This window comes from Geotrypetes seraphini, chromosome 1 (genome assembly GCF_902459505.1).
Source record: "Geotrypetes seraphini chromosome 1, aGeoSer1.1, whole genome shotgun sequence".
NCBI classification, from domain to species: Eukaryota; Metazoa; Chordata; class Amphibia; order Gymnophiona; family Dermophiidae; genus Geotrypetes; species Geotrypetes seraphini.
This window is the reverse complement of record NC_047084.1, coordinates 306,142,225-306,160,408: the sequence shown is the minus strand read 5'-3', so window position 1 is coordinate 306,160,408 and position 18,184 is coordinate 306,142,225. Positions and strand designations below refer to the sequence as shown.

The window sequence follows — 18,184 nt, the reverse complement described above, 5'->3', positions numbered from 1 at the left end:
GGTTGAGATCCGTGAGCTCCGCGTTTTACCCCCTTCCCGTCACAACATAACATGATCATCTTAACTCTATTATCATTAGAGTACGGACTCCCTTTTTAGTTCAGCACGGTATTGCTTTAGCAACATACGTAAATCCTCATACCAATAATCTTATCTGAATGCAAACCATTCGTTCGTCCCCCTAAGCGCCCTCTTCCACCGATTCAGCGGTGCTGAACGCGTGAGGGGAGGCGGGGTCGGGGAGCATCTTCGCCCCGCCCCCTACCCCTGGCGAGCTGTCAGAGACGAGGCGGTCAGAGTGCAACACGGCGATTGGACGGTCCCAGGAGGAAGTCTAGGCATGGAGAACCTCACTGGAGAGTAAGAGAGAGGGGGGGGGGGAGGAGAACAAAGAGCTTCCTCTTCCGGGACAGAGAGCGTGAGGGAAGTGGAGCCGGCCCAGCCGCAGCACAGTGTCAGTGTCAGTCCCGGAGGAAGGGGGGCGCTCTTCCACAGCTGCACCATGGAAAAGGCAAAAAAAGGCAGTGCATGTTGGAGGAGCTGTCTGCCCAGGTAGGAGAGAAGCAACAAGTCTGGGAGAGATATTCTCCACGGAGATATTGCACATGTGATGGGTATGTCTTGTTAAGGTAAGATAAACTACAGCTAATAGTCTGTTTTAAAATTGTTTAAAGAGTGTGGATTGCTTGATTTGTTTTATCTGTAATCCGTTTAGGGGTAAACGGAATTTTTTTAAAAAAATTAAATAAAATATTCTCTGTCTCCTGTCATCCCTCCGGTATAAGCAAGGCGTGTCTTTATGTTGGTTTGTTTTTGCTGGTGAAGTCGTAGCTTAAAAAGTGAGTAGCCGAATCTCGCATTACCTGCTGGGTTTAGAGAGTGTCGTAGCAGAGAAGGTAATTGTTAAAGAGGCGACTGTGACGCCCAGACTAGACGCTGCAGTCTGTGCAGATATTAAATGGCCCTGGTTAAAAATTGCTTTGGATTGTGGCACCTATGCTTACCGTGTAAACTCTTGGGCAGTAGCAGATCAGGTTGCAAGTAAAAATGAGAACTGCTGTTTGTTTTCTGCAGGATAAACGTGACTACTAGGCTCGGGATGTCTTTTGTGAGCCGACAGGATAAGAACTGTCTACTGATGTCAGTGCAGGAACTAGCTTTATACGTTCTCATTTTTGCCTGCTAATGGAGTGTATGCGGCAATAGTTACTATGGCATTTATACATGGAACATAATTTGTGTGTGTGTATGTTTGTAGCTTAGTGCAAAATAAAAATGTAGGCATAAGCGGACTGAATGGACCAATGGTCTTTTATTGATGACATCTGTGTTTCTGGGATTGGCAGTGCTATCTGTGACTTTGCCTCCTCCCTGCTGGTCCAATCAGTAAAGCCTGCAGGCATCAGAAACAAGCAGGCTTCTCTGCTTCCCTTAGACCTAAAGAGGAGAGAAAAACCAGGGCCAAATGAATGCATTCTCTTTGCTTGACTGCTGAAGCAGGGAGGAATTGGGCATGACTGGGTTTGCCTTCCCCCTTGTCATCGTTGACCATGTAATGAAGCAGAGAGCTGGCGCTGAACAGGATTGTCTGCCTCTAACTTTGCTCCTTCCAAGTAAATAGGAAAATATTGTAGCGCTGACCCAGTGGCAGTTACTATCTATTCATTCAGTCGGTTTTCTGTACCATTCTCCCAGGGGAGCTCAGAACAGTTTAATTTATTCAGGTACAGAAACATAATTCCCCCTCTGTCCTGCTGGGCTCACAATCTGTCTAATGTACCTGGGGCAGTGGGAGAGCTGGTGATTTGTCCAGGATCATAAGGAACAGCATGGGCCTGCTGAAGCTGCAGCTCCAACCATGGTGCTGCATTCTCAGACATAGTATAGTAAAAGATATCATGGCAAAACATAGCTAATAAAGCATGGTTAAAAAAAACCACATGATATGGTGAGTATAGTTTGGCAAAACATAGCATGGCAAACATAGTATTACAAAGCATGGTTAATATAGTATGACATGACTACTACTAGTCATTTCTATAGTGCTACTAGACATACGCAGCGCTGTACAACAAAACACAGAAGTGACAGTCCCTGCTCAGAAGAGCTTACAATCTTGTCAAGACAGACAAACTGGATAAGAAGGTGCATAGAGTGGCGCAGTGAGGGTGAGAGGTGCACGGGGCAGTGGTGCCCCTTCCCTGCTACGTGCACCATTTCCCTGCCCCATACCTCTTTAACATTCCCGGCATGAGCAGCAACCCCCCAACTTGCTGCTCACGCCAACGTTAGCTCGTCCTCTGATGTCACTTCTTAGGCTTAGGTCCAGGAAATGACATCAGAGGAAGAGCCGACGCTGGCGCAAGCAACAGGTTGGGGTTGCTTGTGCTGGGAACATTAAAGAGGGCTGGGGGAAGGGAAGGGGGTGCGCGGTAGTGGGGGCAGTAATGGAGAGGAGGACAGCTGCTGGTGCCCCCACAAAGAAGGCGCCCGGGGTGGACTGCACCCCTTTACTACGCCACTGGCTGCATCAATACACTATGCCCAGATATTGGTGCTTAGGAGGTGGATTGCAGTTTGGAATTGAAAGCGTCTTCAAAGCAGTGGGATTTGAATTCTGCCAGTAATGGAGCTTGATGTATCAAGTCAGACAGAGGAGTTTGAACTGTATGTGGAAACAGAGAGCCAATGAAGTGACTTGAGGAGAGGGTAAGGTGGGTATAGCAACACTAACGGAATATGAGGTGTGCAGCAGAATTCTGAACAGACTAAAGTGGAGAGAGATGGTTTAGCAGAAGGCCAGTGAGAAGTAGGTTGCAGTAGTCTAGGCAAGGGGTGATGAAGGTCTTGGCAGTGTGCTCAGAAAGGAAGGGTCTGATTTTAGCGATATTATAGAGACACGGCAAGTTTTGGCAGTCTGTTGGGTATGTGAAGAGAAGGACAGAGATGAATCAAAGATTACCTCAAGGTTGCGAGTTGACAAGACAGGGAGGATGAGGGCGGTATTCTTAGAATAGAGAACGTTTGGTTAATTGTTCCCCCCAACCATGTCTATTTTATTAACTTGACTGTTTTTATTGATTGATGTACCCTGCCTAGAAGCCTGATTAGGCGGTATAATAAACTTGAAGATAAGGAGCTCAGTCTTGGACATGTTTAATTTTTAGATGTGGCGAGCCTTCTAGGTAGCAATGTCAAACAAGCTGGTTGAAACCTGGGACTGAATGTCTGTCAATTTTAGGTGTGTTGTCACACCTTCTATTCTGGCGTGTCCCCTATAAACAGGGGAATCTTCAGGACTTTTATTTGGCCCTAGGTAACTACCTAGGCCTGGGAGAAAACAAGGTAAGTACTGGTTTCAAGTTACCACAACCCAGACCAAGTTCTTCAAGAAAGAATTGTGTATTTATTCTGACCTTAGAAGTCAAAAAGGTATAACACCAGGGCAAATATCTGTAGCAAAAATCACATACAGATAGTCTTGCCTGAAATTCTTACATTCTGCTTCAGCAATGGCGCAACAGAGAAATACAGGTAGGCAAGGGGGCCAGGGAGAGACACAGACAGAATGAATGACAGACAGCGTCCAAGGAGAGAGAGACAAAGAAAAAAACCCAGACATCTGCTCTAGCGCCCGTTAATGTAACGGGCTTAAAGACTAGTTCTATAATATACTGCCATGTACTGTGAAAGAGAAACATAGTTATCCACAGTGCTGGTTAGTACTAGCTACAGTAACCCTAGCTACTGTAATTAGTTATGTTATAGGTAACTATCAATGTAACTGGTTACTTTTTGATAAGATCAACTAAATCAGGGGTCTCAAAGTCCCTCCTTGAGGATTGCAATCCAGTCAGGTTTTCAGGATTTCCCCCAATGAATATGCATGAGATCTATGTGCATGCACTGCTTTCAATGCATATTCATTGGGGAAATCCTGAAAACCCGACTGGATTGCGGCCCTCACAGAGGGACTTTGAGATCCTTGAACTAAATTGAGTAACTAATTACTTTATTTTGGTAACTACTACCGGTAACAAAATTTACAAGGTACTTTTGCATTACTGTTTATGAAGCATGCAGAGCAATTGATGACGAATTTCCATTTGTGCTATTTTACTAATTAAGCCTCCAATTCAACTCATTTCTCTTACCTTGCCAGATGTATCAGACTCCCTACCAAAGAAACAGCAAACTTTGGCTTCTTTGTGGAACAGTAACAGGGGCATCATTGTATCACAGAAAAGGGTCAATGATTTCGTCACAAATTTTGTTAGTGGGGTCATGCAAGCCTTCTCAGTGGTCGAGTCACCAGAATTCATTCAGTTGGTCAGTTGGCAAAACCATGGACTCGCAAGGCTCTTACTGGACAAGTTGAGGACCAGTATTGTAAGATGACCTTCAGAATAAGCTGTCTGTGACTGAAGTCTTGTGACTTGTGACTGAAGTCTGCACAAAACTGACATATGGACCTCCCACAACAGAAGCTTTTTTGGAGTTACCATACACTGGATCGAGATCAGCACATTGAATGAAAGTCTGCAACATTGGCTTGTTCACGTTTGCAAGGACGATATACTTTCAACCTGATTGCATCCACACTCGAAAAGATCCACTCCAAATTTTGTATCACTGGCAAAGTTCTCTGCACAGTTACTGACAACGGATCAAACTTTAAGGCATTCTCAGAGTTAGAAACCAAAAGTTATAGAACCAACACAAGTTGTGCCCTCACAAACTGACAATGGAGTGATGACCTTCACAACCATTGCAGACATCCTAGACAACCAAAAAACGCAGAAGCAACCGAGTATGCACTTCCATCTCACCATCACTTTAGTACCCACACAATGAACTTGATTGCTGTGTCTGATTCAGAAGGGGCCAATGAAGATATTAAGCCATAGAATGTTGACAAAATTCAGTGCCCTCTGGAACAAGTGTAGTAAAAGTCCACAGGCAGCTGAAATAGTGTATGAAACTTTGGAAACCACACTTGCTGTAACAGTAGTTAATAGATGGAATTATGCTGTTTTACCCTACAAGATGGTCTTCATCAGGGCTGGTATAAGTGCAGATTCCAGATTTCCAACATAAACTTCCCATGAGCTCCTCTGCAGTTATGATTACATCACCCTTTCTGTGAAAAAAGCATTTTCTGAGGTTACTTCTGAGTCTATACTCTTTCATCATCATCTTATGCCCACTTATTCCAGAGTTTCCTTTCCATTTCCAACTCACCTCATTCACATTTATGCCACGCAAGTATTTATATGTTTCTATTGTATCTGATTGGTTTCCAATAAAATGTGGTGTCGGGCAAGGATGCATCTTGTCACCTTACCTGTTCAACCTTTACGGCAAAACCATGTTCAGAAAAAGCAAAATTTGGAAGAAAAGAGCGTTGGTTACAAAGTTGGTGGTCAAAATATAAACAACCTGCACTATCAGATGATACAACACTCGTCACCAGCAGCAAAGAAGACTTGCTGTATCTACTGAGAAAAGGCAAAGATGAAAGTCATAACATGGGATTAGAACTGAGCATAAACAAGATGAAGATCATGAACACAGAAAATGATGAAGATTTTTGAGCTTGAAGGTGATAGAATAGAAGTTGTAAAGGATTTAAATCTCATTTTCTCAGTGGTCAGTTACAGATGTGAAAGCTGGACACTACGGAAACAAGACAGAAAGAAGATGACTCAGTTGAGCTTTGGTGCTGGAGAAAGATTTTGGGTGTGCCATGGACTAACTAACAAATCGATTCTGGAAGAGATCATACTGGCTTTGACACTTGAAGCCCAAATAATGAAGTTACAAATTCTTATTTTGGTCACACCACCAGAAGAGAGAGATCACTGGAGAAGGACACTTGAATTTCAAAACAAACAAACCATACCCTTACAAAATTATCACATGGTAATTGCAAAGCCTCCATAATAACTAAGGAACATTCTAGCACCTTCCTGAACATGTGAAAGGCAATTTTATAGGCTAGTGGCCAGGTTAAAGAATAATAGCACTTATGCACAGTGGCGTAGTAAGGGTGAGAGGCACTCGGGGCGATGGCGTCTGTTCCCCATACCTTTTTAACTTTTCAGGTGCGAGTAGCATGCCCACATTGGTGTTAGCTCGCTCTTTGATGTCACTTCCTAGGTGCGGGTGCTGAAAGTGACGTCAGAGAGAGCGCCAATGCTGACGTGGGCAGCAAACTGGCGCTAGGGTAATCAAGGAAACTGAAAGGGGCTATCTTTGTTGACTGGACACTATTTTATCCATTATGTTGGTTCTAGTTTCTCTTTTCTGCTTTCCTGTTATCTGCTAATTCTCCATTAAGCGGCTGCTATCCATTTTTCTTTTCTCCTCTTTCCTGTCTATTCCCTCACTACACATGCCTCCAACATATTGATATTCCTCTTTAGTTATTGTCTGTCTCTTTCTTTCCCTTCTCCTACTTTTTTCACTTTTCAGTTACCTATCAAATTTTCATCTTCTCTCCTAGTCCCCATCTCATTCCTTTCTCAGCCTTCTATTCCCTTTCATTTCAATCCTCATTACCATATTCCTGTCTCAGTAATATCTATCCTCCTTATCCATTTCCTTGCCACTCCTCCACCTCAGTGTCTTCCTTCCGCATCCTTATAGGCCCAGCATCTGCTCCCTTTTCCTTCCCTCCTCAGTCTCATAGCCTATCTCCCTCTCTCTTCCCTCCTGCACTCTCCCTATGGTCCAGCATTTCTCTCACTCTCTTCCCTTACTTCCATTGCCAGGCATTTCTCCCATCACTGCATTCTGCTTCTGGATCCAACATCTCCCTCTTTCTCCCCCTCCACTCCTGTGTATTTCTTCCTCCCTTGCATTCCTTCCCCCATGTAGCATTCTCTCCCTTCCTCCCTTCCTCATATCCAACATTTTTCTGTTTCTTTCCCACTGCCTACTATCTCTCTTTTCCCCCTAACTTGTGCCCTGGGTCAAACTTCTCTATCCCCCTCCATTCACCATCATTCCCTTCCTCTCCTTCATTATCATGTACAATATTTCACCCTCTCATCATGCATATCTCCCTCCCCTCTCCCAGTGCCAACATCTTTCTTTCCTCTCAACCCTCCCCTTCCGTGCCATCACCTTTCCTTCCTCTCAACCCTCCCCTTCCGTGCCATCACCTTTCCTTCCTCTCACCCCTTCCCTTCCCCATGCGCTGGCTCCCTAAGTAAGGCTTGCTTTAGCAGGTCATGGCTTCGGCAGCGATTCTCACACACTGCCTGTCACTAAACCAGAAGCCTCTCCTCTGCTGCAGAAGGGCTTCTAGGTTAGTGGCAGGCAGCATATGGGAATCTCTGATGATACCACAACCAGATGAATCTGATACAGTCGATGAAGGAGATTCTGTGCAGGAAAAGGGGAATTCTGTGTGACTGCAATTCTGCAAAAATTCTGTGTTGTGCAGTCCATGCGGAGTTCCGCCATGGAGTAGTATATATGTCCAGAATATTTGTAGGTTATCACATTCATATATTAGATGAACAAGGTTCTGGCGAGTCCTATTAAAGACTTAATTCAACAAATCTCTGGAGACGGGAGTAGTTCCTGGGGATTGGAGAAGAGCGGATGTGGTCCCTATTCACAAAAGTGGTCACAGGGATGAAGCAGGAAACTACAGGCCGATGAGTCTCACTTCAGTTGTTGGAAAAATAATGGAAGTGTTGCTGAAAGAAAGGATAGTGTATTCCTTGAATCTAATGGTTACAGGATCCGAGGCAACATGGCTTTACAAAAGGTAAATTATGCCAAACAAAACCTGATAGAATTTTTTGATTGAGTGACCAGAGAACTGGATCGAGGACATATGCTAGATGTAATTTACTTAGATTTCAGCAAAGCCTTAGGAGGCTGTTTGAACAAACTTGAATGGGCTGAAGTTAGGACCCAAAGTGGTGAACCTGGGTTAGAAACTGGCTGTCGGACAGACGCCAGAGGGTGGTGGTTAAATGGAAGTCGCTCGGAGGAAGGAAAGGTGAGTAGTGGAGACCCTCAGGGTTCTGTGCTGGGGCCGATCCTGTTCAATATGTTTGTGAGTGACATTGCTGAAGGGTTAGAAGGAAAAGTGTGCCTTTTTACAGATGATACCAAGATTTGTAACAGAGACACCGAAGAGGGAGTGGAAAATATGAAAAAGGATCTGCAAAAGTTAGAGGAATGGTCTAATGCCTGGCAACTAAAATTCAAATGCAAAGAAATGCAGAGTAATGCATTTGGGGATTAATAATTAGAAGGAACCGTATATGCTGGAAGGTGAGAAGCTGATATGCAAGGACGGGGAGAGGGGACCTTGGGGTGATTAGTGTCCGAAGATCTAAAGGCAAAAATCAGTGTGACAAGGCGGTGTGGCTGCCTGCCAGAAGGATGCTGGGCTGTATAAAGAGAGGCGTAGCCAGTAGAAGGAAGAAGGTGTTGATGCTCCTGTATAGGTCATTGGTAAGGCCCCCACTTGGAGTATTGTGTTCCGTTTTGGAGGACCGTATCTGGCGAAAGATGTAAGAAGACTTGAGGCGGTCCAGAGGAGGGGTGACGAAAATGATAGGAGGCTTGCGCCAGAAGACATATGAGGAGAGACTGGAAACCCTGAAATATGTATACCCTAGAGCAGCGATGGCGAAACCTATGGCACGCGAAGGCCTTGCAGCTGGCACGCGCAGGGCTGCCATCAGGGCAGTACTACCAGGTGGGTGCACAGGAGAGAGAGCTGAACGGGGACGATGGGGGACCCGCGGGGTTAAATATAACTCGAGCCCGCGAGGCTTGCTTCTACTCCGATTGCCCTGCGCTCACACAGCCCGATCGGAAATCTTCCCCGACGTCAGCGCTGAAGTCGGGGAAGATTTCCGATCGGCTATGTGTGCGCGGACGGGACTAGGCAGGAAAATAGAAGACAAGCCTACGCGGCTTGAGCTACATTTTGCTGAGAAAGTTGCTAAGATGGGCTGGGAGACAAACGGGGAACACAAAAGGAGAAGGGAGTGCGTTTTGGACACAAGGCATGAACTTGTGAGAAAGGAAGGGAGGGAAATAGATGCTGAGGCGGGGGAGGGAATGGGTTTTTGGACACAGAAGGCATGATAACTTGGGAGAGAGGAAGGGAGGGAAAGAGATGCTGATGTGGGGGAGGGAATGGGTTTTTGGACACAGAAGGCATGAACTTGGGAGAGAGGAAGGGAGGGAAAGAGATGCTGAGGTGGGGGAGGGAATGGGTTTTTGGACACAGAAGGCATGGACTTGGAGAGAGGAAGGGGGGGAAAGAGATGCTGAGGTGGGGGAGGGAATGGGTTTTTGGGCACAGAAGGCATGAACTTGGGAGAGAGGAAGGGAGGGAAAGAGATGCTGAGGTGGGGGAGGGAAATGGGTGTTGGGCACAGAAGGCATGAACTTGGGAGAGAGGAAGGGAGGGAAAGAGATGCTGAGGTGGGGGATGGAATGGGTTTTTGGACATAGAAAAGCATGAACTTTGGAGAGAGGAAAGGAGGGAAATAGATGCTGAGGTGGGGGAGGGAATGGGTTTTTTGCACACAGAAGGCATGGACTTGGGAGAGAGGAAGGGAGGGAAATAGATGCTGAGGTGGGGGAGGGAATGGGTTTTTGCACACAGAAGGCATGGACTTGGGAGAGAGGAAGGGAGGGAAAGAGATGCTGAGGTGGGGGAAGGAATGGGTTTTTGGACACAGAAGGGCATGGACTTGGGAGAGAGGAAGGGAGGGAAAATAGATGCTGAGGTGGGGAGGGGAATGTGTTTTTGGACACAGAAGGCATGGACTTGGGGAGAGGAAGGGAGGGAAATAGAGGCTGAGGTGGGGGAGGGAAGGGGTTTTTGGACACAGAAGGCATGGACTTGGGAGAGGGGAAGGGAGGGAAAGAGATGCTGAGGTGGGGGAGGGAATGGGTTTTTGGACACAGAAGGCATGGACTTGGGAGAGAGGAAGGGAGGGAAAGAGATAGCTGAGGTTGGGGGAGGGAATGGGTTTTTGGACACAGAAGGCATGAACTTGGGAGAGAGGAAGGGAGGGAAAGAGATGCTGAGGTGGGGGATGGAATGGGTATTTTGGACATAGAAAGCATGAACTTTGGAGAGAGGAAAGGAGGGAAATAGATGCTGAGGTGGGGGAGGGAATGGGTTTTTGCACACAGAAGGCATGGACTTGGGGAGAGAGGAAGGGAGGGAAAAGAGATGCTGAGGTGGGGGAGGGAATGGGTTTTTGGACACAGAAGGCATGAACTTGGGAGAGAGGAAGGGAGGGAAAGAGATGCTGAGGTGGGGGAGGGAATAGGGTTTTTGGACCACAGAAGGCATGGACTTGGGAGAGAGGAAGGGAGGGAAATATATCGCTGAGGTGGGGGAGGGAATGGGTTTTTGGACACAGAAGGCATGGACTTGGGAGAGAGGAAGGGAGGGAAAGAGATGCTGAGGTGGGGGAGGGAATGGGTTTTTGGACACAGAAGGCATGGACTTGGGAGAGAGGAAGGGAGGGAAAGAGATGCTGAGGTGGGGGAGGGAATGGGTTTATTTGGACACAGAAGGCATGGACTTGGGAGAGAGGAAGGGAGGGAAAGAGATGCTGAGGTGGGGGTAGGGAATGTGTTTTTTGGACACAGAAGGCAAGGACTTGGGAGAGAGGAAGGGAGGGAAAGAGATGGTTGTGTACACGGGGAATAGAAGAAAGGAGAATTTTTGGTCATAGGGAGGGAGTGAGGTACAGACAGTGGCATACCAAGGTGGAGGTGGGGGCGGTCTGCCCCGGTTTTACGCCCCAAGGGGTGCACAGCTGGCCACCCTCCAGTGTTCTCCTAGGCTGGAAAACTGTGTCTCTTTAGCCACTTGAGTGCCACCGCCGCCATTGGGAACAGGCCGGTGCCAAGTTCTCCCTGCTTTTCCCTGTGGGGCCGACCAACTCTCGCCACCCGCGTCAATTCTGATGTCGGAGAGGACGTTCTGGGCCAGCCAATTGCTGCCTGGCTGGCCAGAACGTCCTCTCCATGTTAGAATTGACGTCGAGTGGCGAGAGTTGGTCGGCCCCGGGGGAAGAGAAGCAGGGCGAACTCGGCGCCGGCCTGTTCCCGATAGCGGCAGTGGCAGCCTATTCCCCAGTGGCGGTGGCAGCATTTCCCCAATGGTGGTGGCTAGGGGAGGGCAAGAGAAAGAAAGAAAGGGGGGACAGGGAGCCAAAAAAAAAAAGAAAGAAAGAGGGCTGGGTGAAACAAAGAAAAATGGGCACGGAGAGAGAGAGAAAGACAGACATACAGAATGAAAGGGGGTATGGAGAGAGAGAAAAAGAAATAAGGGGGCAGGGTGAAACAAAGAAAAAGTTTGGGGAGGGAATGAGGTCTGGAGGAGAGGAAGCATACAGGAGCTGAAAAAAGGGAAGAAATATTGATGCACAGTCAGAAGAATAAAGTGCAACCAGAGACTGATGAAATTACCAAAGGTAGGAAAATGATTTTATTTTCAGTTTAGTGATCAAAATGTGTCCGTTTTGAGAATTTATATAATGCTGTCTATATTTTGCACTATGGCCCCCTTTTACTAAACCGCAATAGCGTTTTTTTAGCGCAGGGAGCCTATGAGCTTCAAGAGCAGCGTGGGGCATATCAGCGCAGGTCCCTGCGCTAAAAACCGCTATCGCGGTTTAGTAAAAAGGGAGGGGGAATATTTGTCTATTTTTGTATAGTTGTTACTGAGGTGACAATTGCATAAAGTCATCTGCCTTGACCTCTTTGAAAACCCGCGGAATATAAATGATAATTAACATACTTTTCTCTGCGTACAGCGTGCTTTGTGTTTTTAAAATTTTATTGTTGGTAGATCATTTTGACTTGGCCACAAAGGTAAGGGGGAGGGAGGGGAGCTGCTGAAAGAGTCTACCTTGACGTGGTTGCAGGCTTACAAATCTTTTGGTCAAAGAGTGCGGCGACAGAGAAAAGTATGTGTGTATTCGGCCCATGAATGAAATCATTAAAACATTATAAATTGCCAATAAATTGAAATGAAAACCAAAGGATTGTGAATCAAATTGATTCTTTGACAATACAAAGATTCCAACCTTTAAAAATGATGTTACATAGTTTCAGGCAACTTTATAAAGAGTTTTTAGATACTAAAATCTTGTTATTAAGGTTTAATTGACGTGCTGGCACTTTGAGGAAATTTCTTTGGTTTTGTGCGGCAGTTTGGGCACTCGGGACTCAAAAAGGTTAGCCCATCACTGCCCTAGAGGAAAGGAGACAGGGAAGATATGATTCAGACGTTCAATACTTGAAGGATATTAACGTAGAACAAAATCTTTTCCAGAGAAAGGAAAATGGTAAAACCAGAGGACATAATTTGAGGTTGAGGGGTGGTAGATTCAAGAGCAATGTTAGGAAATTCTACTTTACAGAGAGGGTGGTGGATGCCTGGAATGCGCTCCTGAGAGAGGTGGTGGAGAGGAGTTCAAAGAAGCGTGGGATGAACACAGAGGATCTAGAATCAGAAAATAATATTAAATATTGAATATTGACTTGCCGTCTATGTCTATATATGGCCATTTGGCGGAGGATGGGCTGGAGAGGGCTTCAATGGCTGGGAGGGTTTAGATGGGATGGAGTAGGTTTTAACAGAGATTTCGGCAGTTGGAACCCAAGCACAGTACTGGGTAGAGCTTTAGATTCTTGCCCACAAATAGCTAAGAAGAAGAAAAAAAATTAAAAAATTTAAATTGAATCAGGTTGGACAGACTGGATGGACCATTCGGGTCTTTATCTGCCGTCATCTACTATGTTACTATATTAATCTTACTGCAAGACCAACATGAATGAGGGGATGATGAATCACTGAGCGTGGATTTCCTTTGTGTCCACTGTGCTCGATGTTGTAAAAGGTACATAGATTGAGTTATGGAAGATGACAGAGAGGCCCTGGGACCAGACATCCAGAAAATTTGCCAGGACAAGCTACAGAAAATATTTATTTTGTGAGAATATTAATGTAAAGCATATTTGGAAATCATTATCATTATAGTCTCATCTTTCATCTGCAAATAAGGTTTTATTTGACTTTCTCATTACTGTAGCTTTGAAATTGGTGATCAATCATTGGAAAGATAACTCGTCTTTCTTCATGTATGTGATGGAATTGAATCCTGTTGTACAAAAAATGCAAAACCATTACTTTTTATAATTTTACACCATATTCCTTCTTTCCCCATAAATGGAAAACTTTCGATGCTTAAAAGTTGAAGATTTAGCTGTATTATTGACTCTTCTTATTTTCTGTGATTTACCATTTGCTTACAGCTCAAATGATACTAGTTCTTAAGTTTTTGTCTGTATTCCTTATTTACTATTTTTTTTTCAGTTATTGTGGCTTTTAAGCATTTTGTACTCTTTGAAATTCATAATAGTAAATATTTTTGATAAAAAAGTATGCTGAGCATAATGTAATGGATAATGTCTTACTTTTCACTTTATTTTCTTTTTTAAAAATTAAATACTGTAATCATCTTCCACTGTTATTGCAGTTCCTAGCTCTTCATGCTCATGGGTTAATGTGCATAAATTCATGCTCTTTGTTAGGGTTTTATTTTTATTTTGTGTACTTGTATAGAACATATGTTTTTGTTTTCAAATATGTCTTTGATGTAGTCTGATGCTTTTTTAAAAATCTGTTTAAGTAACAGTTCCATTCCAAAAGGATATGCAATTCAGTTATTTATATGTATCTCAGAATAAACACCAGAATTAATTGATGAGAACTCAGTATTGTGAAACTGATCAACTAGGAGTGATACTGGTGTCTGTCAGTGTAGAAATCACCATTCAATTATATTTCCCCAGCTGTGCCAATCTACATAAGTTTCTGGTTATCAAAAGAATCCGAAGAAGAATTTGTGCTAAAAGGAGAAAGGACATCCACTTGTGTGTGTGTGTGGAGGGGAGTTGGCAGTGCTCCATGCACTTTGGCACTCAGGCTGTTGTATATACCACATTTTTGTTAAGGGTGGAATTGTAACCCCACACCCCAAAAACTACTGAAAAGATGGTGCTAAGTGTGTACTATCTTTTTTTAGGTGCCTCATTCATCTGATGATACTGCAGCCTGGTCTCTGAAGCGGAGTAGAAATTTCTAGAAGACACTTTGGAAAGAAACAATGAAGGAAAATGATAAAATGGAAAGGCCACCTGGTAAGGACTATATTTAAATTTTATGTCCTTAAAATTTCATCTTACCTTGTCCTCATAGCCTGTTAAGTCCTTCTGTCTTCAGTAGAGAAGGTGTGGCTCACTGGTAGAGATGCTGTCTCTGTACCCTTGTGATCCTGGGCAAGTCACTTAATCCTCCAGTGCCCACCGCTTTGAATGTCAGCTTTGAATGCTAAAGCCACAAAAAGGCAGTGTACAAGTCCCCGTTCTCTTCCCCTGAGCTGCATTACCTAGACTCATAGGGCCTGATTCTCCAAAGTGCATCACGATTTTAGGCAGCTGTAGGTGTCCTACAGCTGTCTAATCAGCCAATCGGGATGCACGTTTTTTTTTAAAAAATGCTCCCCAGGCAGGCCTGAAGGCGCCTCCGGGAGCCTAGGGAGACCCGCAAGATGCCTAAGCTCACCTAAGGGCCTTAGGCGAACCTAGGCGGCCCTACGCGTCTCCCTAGTAGAGGAGAAAAGCTAAAATGTAGGCCAGCAAAATGCTGGTCTACATTGTAAGTAGACGCGGCCGCCATACTTATTGCGGCAAGGGATCTCTCTGCCGCTATAAGTATAGCGGGCCGCGGCCCCCTGACCGATCGCTGGCAGGAGGGTGCACAATCCCTCCTGCCCGAAGACGCACCCTCCCCCCCCCCCACAATATCGATCGCTGGCAGGAGGGTGCCCAATCCCTCCTGCCCGAAGACGCACCCCCCCTGGCGCTAACAACCCCCAAACCTCCACCCCACCAAACTAACCTTTTTTAAGGCCAGACGGTTCTTGCCCGTCCAGCCGTCAGGCCTGCCTCGTCGAAATGAGGCGGGCCCGCCCCTTCCCGGCCCATCCCGCCGAAGCCTAAGGCCTGATTGGCCCAGGCTCTAGAAGCCTGGACCAATCAGGCCTTAGGCATAGCGGGTCCGCCCATCCCCACTAAGGCCTTAGATTAAGTGGGGATGGGCGGACCCGCTATGCCTAAGGCCTGATTGGTCCAGGCTTCTAGAGCCTGGGCCAATCAGGCCTTAGGCTTTGGCGGGATGGGCCGGGAAGGGGCGGGCCCGCCTCATTTCGACGAGGCAGGCCTGATGGCTGGACGGGCAAGAACCGTCTGGCCTTAAAAAAGGTTAGTTTGGTGGGGTGGAGGTTTGGGGGTTGTTAGCGCCGGGGGGGGAGGGTGCGTCTTCGGGCAGGAGGGATTGGGCACCCTCCTGCCAGCGATCGGTAGTGTCGGGGTGGGAGGGAGATCGGTAATGTCGGGGGGGGGGTTGGTAGTGTCGGGGGGGGCATCTTCTGGCAGGAGGGTTTGGGCACCCTCCTGCCAGCGATCGGTCAGGGGGCCGCGGCCCGCTATACTTATAGCGGCAGAGAGATCCCTTGCCGCGATAAGTGTAGCGGGCCGTGTCTAATCTAACCCGATTCTCTAACCAGCGTCTGTAACATGGACGCCGGTTACAGAATCGGGGTTTAGTGTAGGCCGATTCTAAATAGGATGCCTCTCCCGGGCGTCCTATACAGAATCAGGGCCTAGGTGTCTTGCGGGCCTCGCCTTCAATATAGGCGGCCTGCCTGGGGAACATTTTTTTTTAAAAAGTGCATCCCGATTGGCTGATTAGACAGCTGTAGGATGCCTACAGCTGTCTAAAATCGGGACGCACTTTTGGAGAATCAGGGCCATAATGCTTTGTAAACTATGGGTATTGGCCAGTAAAGAGTGCCCCCCTCTCTCCCACCCTCCAGTGGTCATTGGCAAAACAGCGTTGCACCCAGTGATGCCACTTGCAAGGACCATACCCCAGGGAATTAAGTAGCAAGAAAATCCAGAATTATACAAATGTAAATTCTCTTATTGTTCACACAATTAATAAGAACATAAGAATTGCCGCTGCTGGGTCAGAGTAGTGGTCCATCGTGCCCAGCAGTCTGCTCCCGTGGCGGCCCCCAGGTCAAAGACCAGTGCCCTAACTGAGACCAGCCCTACCTGCTTACGCTCCAGTTCAGCAGGAACTTCTCTAACTTTGTCTTGAATCCCTGGAGGATGTCTTCCCCTATAACAGCCTCCGGAAGAGCGTTCCAGTTTTCCACCCTGGGTGAAGATGAACTTCCTTACATTTTTTTGGAATCTATCCCCTTTTATCTTTAGAGAGTGCCCTCTCGTTCTCTCTACTTTGGAAAGGGTGAACAGCCTGTCTTTATCTACTAAGTCTATTCCCTTCAGTATCTTAAATGTTTCTATCATGTCCCCTCTCAGTCTCCTCTTTTCAAGGGAAAAAGAGACCCAGTTTCTCTAATCTCTCGCTGTACAGCAACTCCTCCAGCCCCTTTACCATTTTAATTGCTCTTCTCTGGACCCTTTCGAGTAGTACCGTGTCCTTCATGTACGGTGACCAGTGCTGGACGCAGTATTCCAGGTGAGGGCATACCATGGCCCAGTACAGTGGCATGATAACCTTCTCAGATTTGTTTGTGATCCCCTTCTTAATCATTCATAGCATTCTATTTGCCTTTTTCGCCGCCGCCACACATTGCACGGACAGCTTCATTGACTTGTCAGCCAGTACTCCCAAGTCTCTTGTCCTAGGGGCCTCTCCAAGTACTGCCCCGAACATCCTGTATTCGTGTATAAGATTTTTGTTACCAACATGCATCACCGGCTTACACTTATCCACGTTGAACCTCATTTGCTATGTCACGGCCCATTTCTTGAGCGTGTTTATGTCACGTTGCAGATCTTTGTAGTCCTCCTGCGTCTTCACTACTCTGGATAACTTTGTATTGTCCGCAAATTTAATCACCCCACTTGTCATACCAATTTCCAGATCGTTTATAAATATGTTGAAGAGCACGGGTCCAAGAATCGAACCCTGTGGCACTCCACTGGTGATGCTTTTCCAGTCCAAGTATTGCCCATTTACCCCCATTCTCTGTTTCCTATCTGCCAGCCAATTTTTAATCCACGTAAGTACTTCACCCTTGATTCCATGGCTCGCAATTTTTCGAAGTAGTCGTTCGTGCAGAACCTTGTCGAACGCCTTCTGAAAGTCCAGATATATAATGTCGACTGGGTCACCCTTGCTATCCGCCTGTTTATTCCCTCGAAGAAGTGCAGCAAGTATGTGTTTGAAAGTGAACAACTGGGTCTGGAATGTTTGAGAGGGTGGAGGAATATTTTCAAACTTTGTAATAGCAGAATATAAGAGCTTGCCCATGCCTGAAGGGGGGAGGGTGTAGGTGGATTGCATGGGTGCAGGATATATGGAGATGTCTACAAATGTGCAGTGTGACACACTTATCCCTTGCTCTAACCAGCAGAGGGACTAAGTGTGTTGAGTTCTGGCCTGTCGGCGTGGCCTCCTCAGGTTGGAGGAAGGCTTTTCAGGTAGAACAGACCTAGGCGCCTGCCTAGTCTGCCAGGCCACACTGAGAGTAACTTATAAAGAGAAGACCACACAGGTAAGTCTTGTTACAAAAGAATGTTCTTGAGCTTTATTGAACCCGGGGGTCTGAATACCATCAGCCCCCCATATGTCATGGCAAAAATTATAAATTACAAAATAACTTGCAGTTGTCAGAATGGCTTGCCTATAAATGCCACAAACTGTTCAATACCCTGGACTTTTCAGTTTAAATACAGTCCTCTTCACCAGGGAAAAAGGCAAATGAAAATTATCAGGAAAATAAAACTTTCAAACTTTGCACACCTTGTGACTACAGCCAGAGTAATTACGGCTTCAAAACCTAGCACTGAATTTCTTAAACGTTTCAGCTTACCTAGCTGAGACACGGACAGGTTTGCAGAGCAGGCTTCACAGCTCGTTATTATCAGCTGGGCTTCCTGGCCGAAGGAACACAGCAAGGCATTATATAAGCTGTGAACTTTACTTGGGTTTTTCCCACGGAGCTTTCACACCCCTGCAGCTAAAGTTCTTTGAACAAACAAAGCTCTCGGGCAATCATACAGAGTAGCGGAGAGGTTT

At 46.1% G+C, this 18,184-nt stretch overlaps 1 protein-coding gene across 4 annotated transcripts in view; it reads left to right on the top strand.

The window, feature by feature from the left end:
• Nucleotides 1-247: 247 nt before the first annotated feature.
• The window catches only part of LOC117365232 (zinc finger protein 271-like), a 38,968-nt gene continuing 21,031 nt past the window's right edge, over nt 248-18,184 (top strand). Inside the window, exons 1-2 of one of the 4 annotated variants that reach the window (XM_033955394.1) lie at nt 248-360; nt 14,097-14,211. The gene's annotated coding sequence lies outside the window, so the exon portion shown is untranslated. Of the gene's footprint in view, nt 361-416; nt 630-14,096; nt 14,212-18,184 lie in introns of those variants that run through there. The other 3 variants (XM_033955366.1, XM_033955385.1, XM_033955376.1) reach the window with 3 other exon arrangements.